Genomic DNA, 13,287 nt, shown 5'->3' with positions numbered 1-13,287 from the left:
CATCCAAAGCACACCTTTAAAGGTCTTATCAAATCACAGTTATTAAGATTTCACCGCATCTGCACAGAAGACACAGAATTTAAGAAGGCCACCAATACACTATTTACAGCACTCTACAAGAGAGGGTACAGTAGAACCTTCCTCAGGAACATTAAAAAAACATTTTTGCAACCTAAAATTAAAGACAATAAAACTATTATACCTCTAATCACTACTTATTCCCAATATACAGTTCAAATCAACAACTCCATTAAACTAAACTTTCAAAAACAACAATCCAGACACCAGATACTCCCAAATCACAAAATAATATCTGCATATCGGAAAAACAAAAGTCTACATAACCTACTAGTCCATAGTAAATGCCAAAACACCAACCGAAAACCCAAGTCTAAACCAACCTACTTCCGTCAGCTGGCCTATATCACCAATACAAGCAATAAAACTACATTCAAGTTACAGTCAGGCATCACACATAAAACAAAAAATGCAATATACCTCATTCAATGTAAAACTTGCAATTTAAAATACATCGGAGAGACTAAAAACCAGATTAGTACTAGAATAGGTCAACACATTTATAATATTAACAAACAAAAGGATAGACGCACACATTTAGTGCAACACTTCATAGAACATCACACACAACAAATGACAGTTACAGGTCTAGAAACTAATCATAATTAGAATACAATGCAACGACAAATAAGAGAGAGACACTGGATTCACAAACTAAATACAATTTACCCATTAGGACTCAATGAAAGATTTAAAACAAACACAAAAAAATCCCAGTAGTTGCCCTCAGACCTACCCACATTTAACTTCCTACACCCCAAAAAATTAAACTTCAATTTCAAGCAATTCGTTCAGCTCAATCACAACCCCCAATTTTACAAGTCAAAAAATAAATAATAAGTCGAATCCCAAACTTACTCCTTAACCCTAAATACAAAACTACAACCTACCCTCTACCCCTTAATGTAGTCCCAAAATGTAATCTAAAACTTAAAAACTTAGCCCCAAAACCCAACCCTAACCTAACCTCAGACCCAACCCCAAAAACCCAACAAGGCCATCAAACTTAATCTCCAACCCAAATTTTAGACCCAATCCCTAAACTTTATCACCTAATTCAATCTCACAATTTTATTAGGCCCTCAAACTTAAACCCGAAATTTAACTCCTAAAACTCAACCACAAAAATACAATTAGACTAATTAAACTCAACACCTAACCTTAACTTAAGACTCAAACCCCAAACTTAACCCTTAAACTCAACCCTAAAATACAATTACCCCACAATTTAACTAGGCACTCAAACCTACCCCTAAACCCAATCCTTAAACCTAACCCTTAAACTCAACCCCTAACCCTAACCCCAACCCTAACCCCAACCCTAACCCTAAATTTAACCCCTAAATTTAACCTCAAATATGAATAACCCATAATTTAATTAGGCCTTCAAGCTTAAACCTACCCCTGAACCTAAACCCTAAACCTATCCCTTAAACTTAACCCTTAAACTCAACCCTAAAATAACCCCAACCCTAACCCTATCCCTTAAACTTAACCCTTAAACTCAACCCTAAAATAACCCCAACCCTAACCCTAAAATATAATTAGCCCACAATTTAACTAGGCACTCAAACCAACCTCTAAACCCAATCCCTAAACCTAACCATTATTCAAATGTAACCCTCAATCCTATCCCCAATAATCAATTTCACAACTTATCCTTAAATTTATTCCCCATAACTTATTCCCCCCAAAACAAAACCCAGACTCCCTTAAAAACCTAGGTAATAGACTTCCAGACTCCATAATTAAATTTTAATCCCAATTCCAAACATTCCCCTTACTTTTAAGACATATTCTTGTACATACAAACTTCACATCATTCAATTACACCACATCTCATCCCACTGAATTACCTTAACAAAACAGACTATAGAACGAATACTTTCGGATGCATCTTTTAAGGACACAACAATAGCCTCAACACCTGTGAGTGCCAGTGCACTTGAGGATGTCAGAGGAACCAAAGGTTTGATTCACCTGACAACCTCAATAACCTATTTTTTTAAACCTAACCCTAACCCTAACCCTCACCCTCACCCTACCCCTAACCCTAACCCCTAACCCCTAACCCCTAACCCCTAACCCTAACCCTAACCCCTAACCCTAACCCTAACCCCTAACCCTAACCCGTTTCACCCTGAGGCCAGTTTTCTAAACCTGTGCTGTGTTGAGACTTTGTTGACTGAGGGCCATGATGGTGAAAAGCCTGGACGGCCTTCCTGGTGACAATGAGATACACAGTTGCGTCTAGGCAAGATGTTCCCTGCTTCCATCGGCAAATATCCAGCCTGGGCAAATATTGTCTTCCGGAGGCAAGTCAAGCCAGGAACTCTGAGAGATGTTTCCATCCCCAATGTGCCACTTGTAAGAACTGTGTAAAAAGCGACAGAGAACGTGATCAGCAAAGAAACACAATTCTCCTGAGAACGACAATCATCGTGCCGATCGTAATCTCAGTGCATACCTGGATGCCCAACAAGCCAAGCCAGTGGTTCCCAAGCGTTGTAATGCCACGGCACACTTTGCTGAGACCAAAAACCTTCGCGGTGCACCAACATGAAAAAAAAAAAAAGGATTTACTAGGTATTGTCTCACCTGAATGGCAACAGGCTGCTAAAACTATTATCACACGCACATTGCATGTTAAAGTATGTCAGTAAGGGAGTAATTAAAAGGGCAAATGTGTGAAGTGCGAGGAGTGGCCTTTAGTGGTTAGGTAAAAAAGTACACAGACAAACTAAATAATCCCTTGATACAAATCATTTATTTAGTGCAGACAGACCAAGACCAGACACAATAAACTATTCGCAGTAAATATAAATTCACAGCAAAATAGGTTCAGTTCACAATATCCTATAACGAGCTGTATTTAACGAAGTGGTTAAACGTTACAAAGGGCATTACAATTGTTGAAAAACAATAGCACACGGATCAAACATGCTATCCCCGCCGTTTTATTCGATTTGATTAGACGTTTCGCGACCGAAATGTTTTGTGTGCAGACTGAACGCACACCTGAGCCGAGCACGATCACAATACATATCCACAGTTAATCTAAGCAGTATCATATTGTAACCGTTTCGGTCTGTTATCAACCCATCCGGATCCAAAACCAGGAGTCAGACACCCTTTTCGGTGGACACGCTGTTGACTTCTCACAAGCACCATCTGCCTTCACAAAGGCAGCGCTAGCAGTGGAAAGAACGAAGAACTGCAGGAGAAACGCCGGGGCTATTTAGAGCCCGATTATTCAACACAGAGGGGGGAAACCAAAGCCAAATGAGACTTAGAGGAACAGGAGACATCCAACAACAGTGTAAAGATAAAAAGGAATTCACCATCTGTCCCTTTAATCAATTGCCTTGCAGTTCCACTGTGTAGCGTTATGTTGGGTGTATTTAGATAAGAGCATTCGGGCTCTGAGCTGAAGCACTGATCTAAAGAAGACCTCTCCACCCCCAAAGTTATCAGATTTCCTTTGCTCATCAGCTTGGAACTGGTTTGCATCAAAGTGACAGTTTTGGGGAGGATGGCACCGAGAAGAGGCCAAATAGGTTGAATCCTGCAATGAGATGTCTGGAGAAAGGGGCCTGTAGGTGATAAAATCTCTTTGAAGTGGACGAGAGCCGAAATCCCGACATAGAGCTACGAACCCGGGCCAACCGGCATTTCCTAAAGATGGCATGGATTGACATCAGTCATAAATCAAGCCCCCCTCCATTAGGACACTGGGGGCTGAAACCGAAATCCAATCTCAAGAACTCAAGAACCAATCACCTATTGATCTGACAGACTATAAGGAACAGTGCACAGTCTCTCTCTCTCTCTCTCTCTTTCTCTCTCACCTGAACCAGTAACTCGCTGCCACAGCTCAAGCTGTAGCTCTGTTGCCCGAACCGGAACCAGAAACCAACCAAGTCTTTGCTGGCAACAGAAGAGTTAAACTGGGAGAAGGAGATTGAGCCGTACGAAGAATTCTATTAAAGGACTTTATTAAAGAAAGAACTTTACAGACTGTGCATGTCCGCCTGTGCCCACCTGATCAGTTGAGTTTTACAGCTGGACAATTGAGTAAGTCGAATGTATATGAAAGTGTTCAGTCATTTAAATAGCTATTTGAGTCTTAAGAAACTTGACCCTTGGAACAAACAGGGCCCTGCTTTCCTCAAAGACTTTGTCTTCAAGTAACTACGGTGGAACCCTGCTTACAAAGAAGATTTTGTGCACAACCTTGGAGCCTTCAAACCAGTGGAAAATCTGTTTGGAAAAGACTCTAATTTCGCGAAACCCCAAAATCCAGGTGCATCGACTGAGTGGAAGTTCTTGGACAAAGCCGAACCGCACTGCCTTTGTTCCAAACCACACGGACCATGTGCCGTGTGCTGTGATCTGAGCCCGAAGACAGAGAGGCCTCTCTGCGACGAAGTTCAGATAAGTTTAACAGTTTGGAGTTCATGATTCATGACATTTGAGAAATCAATTAGAAATGTTATTCTGTGATTCATAACTCTAGAATGTGTAATATCATTTAGTTTTCTTAAATATAAATGTGTGTTACATTAAACTGTTTTGTTGATAATTTTAGAAATAAAATCTGTCAACCCCGAGAAATATCTTCTCATTCCTGTTTAACTGTTTAGTCTGAAATTGACACAAGTCAATAGACGTTAGATTATTGGTGGCCCTGCCTATCCTTGATCATTGAATAATAATCAGTTAAGGGAAATTGTGGTAACAAGTAATGATAGGATCTTTCTCGTCACCTAAACGTAAATGAGACTGATATATATATATAACGAGAAGTTACCTGACATAAATACTAACCTGCGTAGTTATTTAATGTCTGACTAACAATACTAACGAGAGACTCACCTTCGTCTTACTAACCGGTATTGTAGTTAATGTGTTTATAACCTCTTTTGTTTAACGATTTGTGTGTTATCATATGCGATCCCATGGTCTTTGATTTGGTCACGGAAGTGATTTGTCTTTGATTTGTTGATCTAGAGTTGAATTTTAATTAGCTTTTCCCTTTGTATAATTAGTGTAGTGCTACATTTAGTCTTTGTTTTTGAATAAATTTAACAATTTATATCTTTGGAATTGGTGTCTGTGTCCAATTATTAGAGAAATTGAGTTCTACAAGATTCCAGGATTCGTGATAAGGTGATACTATAAATTCACTTCTTAAATTGAAATTTATAAGTGTACCTTACGATACAACTGATAGCACTGCAACTCAGTGTAGGTGTGCGTTCAGTCCGGCAAACACAACATTTCAGTTATGAAACGCTTTCTACAGGTGATGTATAAATGTAATATTTTCACACATTTGAATAAGTTTGATTTGATACAAGATTTATGAAGTTGACCAAACAAAATGACATAATATTTTTCAGGGAATAAAAATCTCACGACACAATTGGGTAGTCCTCACGGCACACGGGTTGAAAACCACTGAGCCAAGCCACGGTGCTTCTTGGCTTTGCACTGCCACTGAGACTGCCAGGCGAAGATGGTGAGAAGCTAACCTTCGATAGCTCAGTTGGTAGAGCGGAGGACTGTAGGTTTCAGGCAGCGGGCATCCTTAGGTCGCTGGTTCAATTCCGGCTCGAAGGAAGGCGTGATTATGGTTTGACATCGGTTTTGGACGAGCTCCCAAATGTCAAGCCATTGGAATTGCATGAGGACAAGGAGAAAACCCCGGAAATTCGGATTTGTTGTGGAGAACTCGCATTGCCCAAACATCTCATATGCATGTGACCCTTGTCACCCTGAGCCCAGTTTTCTAAACCGGCCAGAAAGCGGTCTGGAACAATCATGAAGCCAACACATTGTGAAGCACTTCACTGAAGCCCGGGTAGCTCAGCCGGTAGAGCATCAGACTTTTAATCTGAGGGTCCAGGGTTCGAGTCCCTGTTCGGGCGCCTTGTTGACCAAGGGCCATGATGGTGAAAAGCCTGGATGGCCTTCCAGGTGACAATAAAATATGCAGTTGCGTCTAGGCAAGTTGTCTAGTCCTCTTTGCTTCTTTTGGCAAATATCCAGCCTGGGCAAGTGTTGTCTTCCAGAGGCAAGTCAAGCCAGGAACTCTGAGAGATGTTTTTGCCGTTGACGACGTGTCACTTTAGAACAGCACAACATGCATCTCTACTTGACTTGGCACAATCTGTGAGGGTTGGGCCAACACAACGTGTCCACACATTTGCAGGCGTCTTGAAATACTCCAGGTATGCACTGAGATTACGATCGGCACGATGATTGTCATTCTCAGGAGAATTGTGTTTCTTTGCTGATCACGTTCTCTGTCGCTTTTTACACAGTTCTTACAAGTGGCACATTGGGGATGAGGAGCAGAGCATGCTGACACGCATAGCTGTGGACTTCTGCATGGCATGGGGCCACAGGTCATTCCAAGTATTTCAAGACGCCTGCAAATGTGTGGACACGTTGTGTTGGCCCAACCCTCACAGATTGTGCCAAGTCAAGTAGAGATGCATGTTGTGCTGTTCTAAAGTGACACGTCGTCAACGGCAAAAACATCTCTCAGAGTTCCTGGCTTGACTTGCCTCTGGAAGACAACACTTGCCCAGGCTGGATATTTGCCGAAAGAAGCAAAGAGGACTAGACACCTTGCCTAGACGCAACTGCATATTGTCACCTGGAAGGCCATCCAGGCTTTTCACCATCATGGCCCTCAGTCAACAAGGCACCCGAACAAGGACTTGAACCCTGGACCCTCAGATTAAAAGTCTGATGCTCTACCGGCTGAGCTACCTGGGCTTCAGTGAAGTGCATCACAATGTGTTGGCTTCATGATTTTTCCAGACCGCTTTCTGGCCGGTTTAGAAAACTGGGCTCAGGGTGACAAAGGTCACATGCATATGAGATGTTTGGGCAATGCGAGTTCTCCACAACAAATCCGAATTTCCTGTGTTTTCTCCTTGTACTCATGCAATTCCAATGGCTTGACATTTGGGAGCTCGTCCAAAACCGATGTCAAGCCATAATCACACCTTCCTTCGAGCAGGAATTGAACCAGCGACCTAAGGATGCCCGCTGCCTGAAACCTACAGTCCTCCGCTCTACCAACTGAGCTATCGAAGGTTAGCTACTCACCGTCTTCGCCTGGCAGTCTCAGTGGCAGTGCAAAGCCAAAAAGCACCGTGGCTTGGCTCAGTGGTTTTCAACCCGTGTGCAGTAAGGACTACCCAATTGTGTCGTGAGATTTTTATCCCCTGAAAAATATTATGTCATTTTGTTTGGTCAACTTCATAAATCTTGTATCAAATCAAACTTATTCAAATGTGTGAAAATATTACATTTATACATCACCTGTAGAAAGCTTTTCATAACTGAAGTGTTGTGTTTGCCGGACTGAACGCACACCTACACTGAGTTGCAGTGCTATCAGTTGTATCGTAAGGTACACTTATAAATTTCAATTTAAGAAGTGAATTTATAGTATCACCTTATCACGAATCCTGGAATCTTGTAGAACTCAATTTCTGTAATAATTGGACACAGACACCAATTCCAAAGATATAAATTGTTAAATTTATTCAAAAACAAAAACTAAATGTAGCACTACACTAATTATACAAAAGGGAAAAGCTAATTAAAATTCAACTCTAGATCAACAAATCAAAGACAAATCACTTCCGTGACCAAATCAAAGACCATGGGATCGCATATGATAACACACAAATCGTTAAACAAAAAAGGTTATAAACACATTAACTACAATACCGGTTAGTAAGACGAAGGTGAGTCTCTCGTTAGTATTGTTAGTCAGACATTAAATAACTACGCAGGTTAGTATTTATGTCAGGTAACTTCTCGTTATATATATATATCAGTCTCATTTACGTTTAGGTGCCGAGAAAGATCCTATCATTACTTGTTACCACAATTTCCCTTAACTGATTATTATTCAATGATCAAGGATAGGCAGGGCAACCAATAATCTAACGTCTATTGAGTTGTGTCAATTTCAGACTAAACAGTTAAACAGGAATGAGAAGATATTTCTCGGGGTTGACAGATTTTATTTCTAAAATTATCAACAAAACAGTTTAATGTAACACACATTTATATTTAAGAAAACTAAATGATATTACACATTCTAGAGTTATGAATCACAGAATAACATTTCTAATTGATTTCTCAAATGTCATGAATCATGAACTCCAAACTGTTAAACTTATCTGAACTTCGTCGCAGAGAGGCCTCTGTCTTCGGGCTCAGATCACAGCACACGGCACATGGTCCGTGTAGTTTGGAACAAAGGCAGTGCGGTTCGGCTTTGTCCAAGAACTTCCACTCAGTCGATGCACCTGGAAGTTGGGGTTTCGCGAAATTAGAGTCTTTTCCAAACAGATTTTCCACTGGTTTGAAGGCTCCAAGGTTGTGCACAAAATCTTCTTTGTAAGCAGGGTTCCACCGTAGTTACTTGAAGACAAAGTCTTTGAGGAAAGCAGGGCCCTGTTTGTTCCAAGGGTCAAGTTTCTTAAGACTCAAATAGCTATTTAAATGACTGAAAACTTTCATATACATTCGAATTACTCAATTGTCCAGATGTAAAACTCCACTGATCAGGTGGGCACAGGCGGACATGCACAGTCTGTAAAGTTCTTTCTTTAATAAAGTCCTTTAATAGAATTCTTCGTACGGCTCAATCTCCTTCTCCCAGTTTAACTCTTCTGTTGCCGGCAAAGACTTGGTTGGTTTCTGGTTCCGGTTCGGGCAACAGAGCTACAGCTTGAGCTGTGGCAGCGAGTTACTGGTTCAGGTGAGAGAGAAAGAGAGAGAGAGAGAGAGAGAGTCTGTGCACTGTTCCTTATAGTCTGTCAGATCAATAGGTGATTGGTTCTTCAGTTCTTGAGATTGGATTTCGGTTTCAGCCCCCAGTGTCCTAATGGAGGGGGGCTTGATATATGACTGATGTCAATCCATGCCATCTTTTGGAAATGCCGGTTGGCCCGGGTTCGTAGCCCTATGTCGGGATTTCGGCTCTCGTCCACTTCAAAGAGTTTTTATCACCTACAGGCCCCTTTCTCCAGACATCTCATAGCAGGATTCAACCTATTTGGCCTCTTCTCGGTGCCATCCTCCCCAAAACTGTCACTTTGATGCAAACCAGTTCCAAGCTGATGAGCAAAGGAAATCTGATAACTTTGGGGGTGGAGAGGTCTTCTTTAGATCAGTGCTTCAGCTCAGAGCCCAAATGCTCTTATCAAAATACACCCAACATAACGCTACACAGTGGAACTGCAAGGCAATTGATTAAAGGGACAGATGGTGAATTCCTTTTTATCTTTACACTGTTGTTGGATGTCTCCTGTTCCTCTAAGTCTCATTTGGCTTTGGTTTCCCCCCTCTGTGTTGAATAATCGGGCTCTAAATAGCCCCAGCGTTTCTCCTGCAGTTCTTCGTTCTTTCCACTGCTAGCGCTGCCTTTGTGAAGGCAGATGGTGCTTGTGAGAAGTCAACAGCGTGTCCACCGAAAAGGGTGTCTGACTCCTGGTATTGGATCCGGATGGGTTGATAACAGACCGAAACGGTTACAATATGATACTGCTTAGATTAACTGTGGATATGTATTGTGATCGTGCTCGGCTCAGGTGTGCGTTCAGTCTGCACACAAAACATTTCGGTCGCGAAACGTCTAATCAAATCGAATAAAACGGCGGGGATAGCATATTTTATCCGTGTGCTATTGTTTTTCAACAATTGTAATGCCCTTTGTAACGTTTAACCACTTCGTTAAATACAGCTCGTTATAGGATATTGTGAACTGAACCTATTTTGCTGTGAATTTATATTTACTGCGAATAGTTTATTGTGTCTGGTCTTGGTCCGTCTGCACTAAATAAATGATATATATCAAGGGATTATTTAGTTTGTCTGTGTACTTTTTTACCTAACCACTAAAGGCCACTCCTTGCACTTCACACATTTGCCCTTTTAATTAATCCCTTACTGACATACTTTAACATGCAATGTGCGTGTGATAATAGTTTTAGCAGCCTGTTGCCATTCAGGTGAGACAATACCTAGTAAATCCTTTTTTTTTTTTTTCATGTTGGTGCGCCGCGAAGGTTTTTGGTCTCTGTCGCTTTTTACACAGTTCTTACAAGTGGCACATTGGGGATGAGGAGCAGAGCATGCTGACACGCATAGCTGTGGACTTCTGCATGGCATGGGGCCACAGGTCATTCCAAGTATTTCAAGACGCCTGCAAATGTGTGGACACGTTGTGTTGGCCCAACCCTCACAGATTGTGCCAAGTCAAGTAGAGATGCATGTTGTGCTGTTCTAAAGTGACACGTCGTCAACGGCAAAAACATCTCTCAGAGTTCCTGGCTTGACTTGCCTCTGGAAGACAACACTTGCCCAGGTTGGATATTTGCCAAAAGAAGCAAAGAGGACTAGACAACTTGCCTAGACGCAACTGCATATTTTATTGTCACCTGGAAGGCCATCCAGGCTTTTCACCATCATGGCCCTTGGTCAACAAGGCGCCCGAACAGGGACTCAAACCCTGGACCCTCAGATTAAAAGTCTGATGCGCTACCGGCTGAGCTACCCGGGCTTCAGTGAAGTGCTTCACAATGTGTTGGCTTCATGATTGTTCCAGACCGCTTTCTGGCCGGTTTAGAAAACTGGGCTCAGGGTGACAAGGGTCACATGCATATGAGATGTTTGGGCAATGCGAGTTCTCCACAACAAATCCGAATTTCCGGGGTTTTCTCCTTGTCCTCATGCAATTCCAATGGCTTGACATTTGGGAGCTCGTCCAAAACCGATGTCAAACCATAATCACGCCTTCCTTCGAGCCAGAATTGAACCAGCGACCTAAGGATGCCCGCTGCCTGAAACCTACAGTCCTCCGCTCTACCAACTGAGCTATCGAAGGTAAGCTTCTCACCGTCTTCGCCTGGCAGTCTCAGTGGCAGTGCAAAGCCAAGAAGCACCGTGGCTTGGCTCAGTGGTTTTCAACCCGTGTGCCGTGAGGACTACCCAATTGTGTCGTGAGATTTTTATCCCCTGAAAAATATTATGTCATTTTGTTTGGTCAACTTCATAAGTCTTGTATCAAATCAAACTTATTCAAATGTGTGAAAATATTACATTTATACATCACCTGTAGAAAGCGTTTCATAACTGAAATGTTGTGTTTGCCGGACTGAACGCACACCTACACTGAGTTGCAGTGCTATCAGTTGTATCGTAAGGTACACTTATAAATTTCAATTTAAGAAGTGAATTTATAGTATCACCTTATCACGAATCCTGGAATCTTGTAGAACTCAATTTCTGTAATAATTGGACACAGACACCAATTCCAAAGATATAAATTGTTAAATTTATTCAAAAACAAAGACTAAATGTAGCACTACACTAATTATACAAAAGGGAAAAGCTAATTAAAATTCAACTCTAGATCAACAAATCAAAGACAAATCACTTCCGTGACCAAATCAAAGACCATGGGATCGCATATGATAACACACAAATCGTTAAACAAAAAAGGTTATAAACACATTAACTACAATACCGGTTAGTAAGACGAAGGTGAGTCTCTCGTTAGTATTGTTAGTCAGACATTAAATAACTACGCAGGTTAGTATTTATGTCAGGTAACTTCTCGTTATATATATATATCAGTCTCATTTACGTTTAGGTGCGGAGAAAGATCCTATCATTACTTGTTACCACAATTTCCCTTAACTGATTATTATTCAATGATCAAGGATAGGCAGGGCCACCAATAATCTAACGTCTATTGACTTGTGTCAATTTCAGACTAAACAGTTAAACAGGAATGAGAAGATATTTCTCGGGGTTGACAGATTTTATTTCTAAAATTATCAACAAAACAGTTTAATGTAACACACATTTATATTTAAGAAAACTAAATGATATTACACATTCTAGAGTTATGAATCACAGAATAACATTTCTAATTGATTTCTCAAATGTCATGAATCATGAACTCCAAACTGTTGAACTTATCTGAACTTCGTCGCAGAGAGGCCTCTCTGTCTTCGGGCTCAGATCACAGCACACGGCACATGGTCCGTGTGGTTTGGAACAAAGGCAGTGCGGTTCGGCTTTGTCCAAGAACTTCCACTCAGTCGATGCACCTGGATTTTGGGGTTTCGCGAAATTAGAGTCTTTTCCAAACAGATTTTCCACTGGTTTGAAGGCTCCAAGGTTGTGCACAAAATCTTCTTTGTAAGCAGGGTTCCACCGTAGTTACTTGAAGACAAAGTCTTTGAGGAAAGCAGGGCCCTGTTTGTTCCAAGGGTCAAGTTTCTTAAGACTCAAATAGCTATTTAAATGACTGAACACTTTCATATACATTCGACTTACTCAATTGTCCAGCTGTAAAACTCCACTGATCAGGTGGGCACAGGCGGACATGCACAGTCTGTAAAGTTCTTTCTTTAATAAAGTCCTTGAATAGAATTCTTCGTACGGCTCAATCTCCTTCTCCCAGTTTAACTCTTCTGTTGCCGGCAAAGACTTGGTTGGTTTCTGGTTCCGGTTCGGGCAACAGAGCTACAGCTTGAGCTGTGGCAGCGAGTTACTGGTTCAGGTGAGAGAGAAAGAGAGAGAGAGAGAGAGAGAGACTGTGCACTGTTCCTTATAGTCTGTCAGATCAATAGGTGATTGGTTCTTCAGTTCTTGAGATTGGATTTCGGTTTCAGCCCCCAGTGTCCTAATGGAGGGGGGCTTGATTTATGACTGATGTCAATCCATGCCATCTTTTGGAAATGCCGGTTGGCCCGGGTTCGTAGCTCTATGTCGGGATTTCGGCTCTCGTCCACTTCAAAGAGATTTTATCACCTACAGGTCCCTTTCTCCAGACATCTCATAGCAGGATTCAACCTATTTGGCCTCTTCTCGGTGCCATCCTCCCCAAAACTGTCACTTTGATGCAAACCAGTTCCAAGTTGATGAGCAAAGGAAATCTGATAACTTTGGGGGTGGAGAGGTCTTCTTTAGATCAGTGCTTCAGCTCAGAGCCCAAATGTTCTTATCAAAATACACCCAACATAACGCTACACAGTGGAACTGCAAGGCAATTGATTAAAGGGACAGATGGTGAATTCCTTTTTATCTTTACACTGTTGTTGGATGTCTCCTGTTCCTCTAAGTCTCATTTGGCTTTGGTTTCCCCCCTCTGTGTTGAATAAT

At 41.6% G+C, this 13,287-nt stretch overlaps 6 non-coding genes across 6 annotated transcripts; 2 read left to right on the top strand and 4 right to left on the bottom strand.

The window, feature by feature from the left end:
- The first annotated feature begins 5,611 nt into the window (after positions 1-5,611).
- On the top strand, positions 5,612-5,700 carry trnay-gua (transfer RNA tyrosine (anticodon GUA)). Its single transcript is given in 2 exon segments — positions 5,612-5,648; positions 5,665-5,700. It is a non-coding gene; the product is annotated as a tRNA-Tyr (tRNA).
- A 235-nt stretch (positions 5,701-5,935) lies between these two features.
- Positions 5,936-6,008, top strand: trnak-uuu (transfer RNA lysine (anticodon UUU)). The gene has a single exon. It is a non-coding gene; the product is annotated as a tRNA-Lys (tRNA).
- A 783-nt stretch (positions 6,009-6,791) lies between these two features.
- Positions 6,792-6,864, bottom strand: trnak-uuu (transfer RNA lysine (anticodon UUU)). The gene has a single exon. It is a non-coding gene; the product is annotated as a tRNA-Lys (tRNA).
- A 235-nt stretch (positions 6,865-7,099) lies between these two features.
- trnay-gua (transfer RNA tyrosine (anticodon GUA)) lies at positions 7,100-7,188 on the bottom strand. Its single transcript is given in 2 exon segments — positions 7,100-7,135; positions 7,152-7,188. It is a non-coding gene; the product is annotated as a tRNA-Tyr (tRNA).
- A 3,414-nt stretch (positions 7,189-10,602) lies between these two features.
- On the bottom strand, positions 10,603-10,675 carry trnak-uuu (transfer RNA lysine (anticodon UUU)). Its single transcript has one exon. It is a non-coding gene; the product is annotated as a tRNA-Lys (tRNA).
- A 235-nt stretch (positions 10,676-10,910) lies between these two features.
- trnay-gua (transfer RNA tyrosine (anticodon GUA)) lies at positions 10,911-10,999 on the bottom strand. The gene is given in 2 exon segments: positions 10,911-10,946; positions 10,963-10,999. It is a non-coding gene; the product is annotated as a tRNA-Tyr (tRNA).
- Between the last annotated feature and the right edge of the window lie 2,288 nt (positions 11,000-13,287).

Source organism: Amia ocellicauda, unplaced genomic scaffold, assembly GCF_036373705.1.
Source record: "Amia ocellicauda isolate fAmiCal2 unplaced genomic scaffold, fAmiCal2.hap1 HAP1_SCAFFOLD_26, whole genome shotgun sequence".
NCBI lineage: Eukaryota > Metazoa > Chordata > Actinopteri > Amiiformes > Amiidae > Amia > Amia ocellicauda.
The sequence above is the reverse complement of the archived record's forward strand: the minus strand, read 5'-3'. Positions and strand labels throughout refer to the sequence as shown.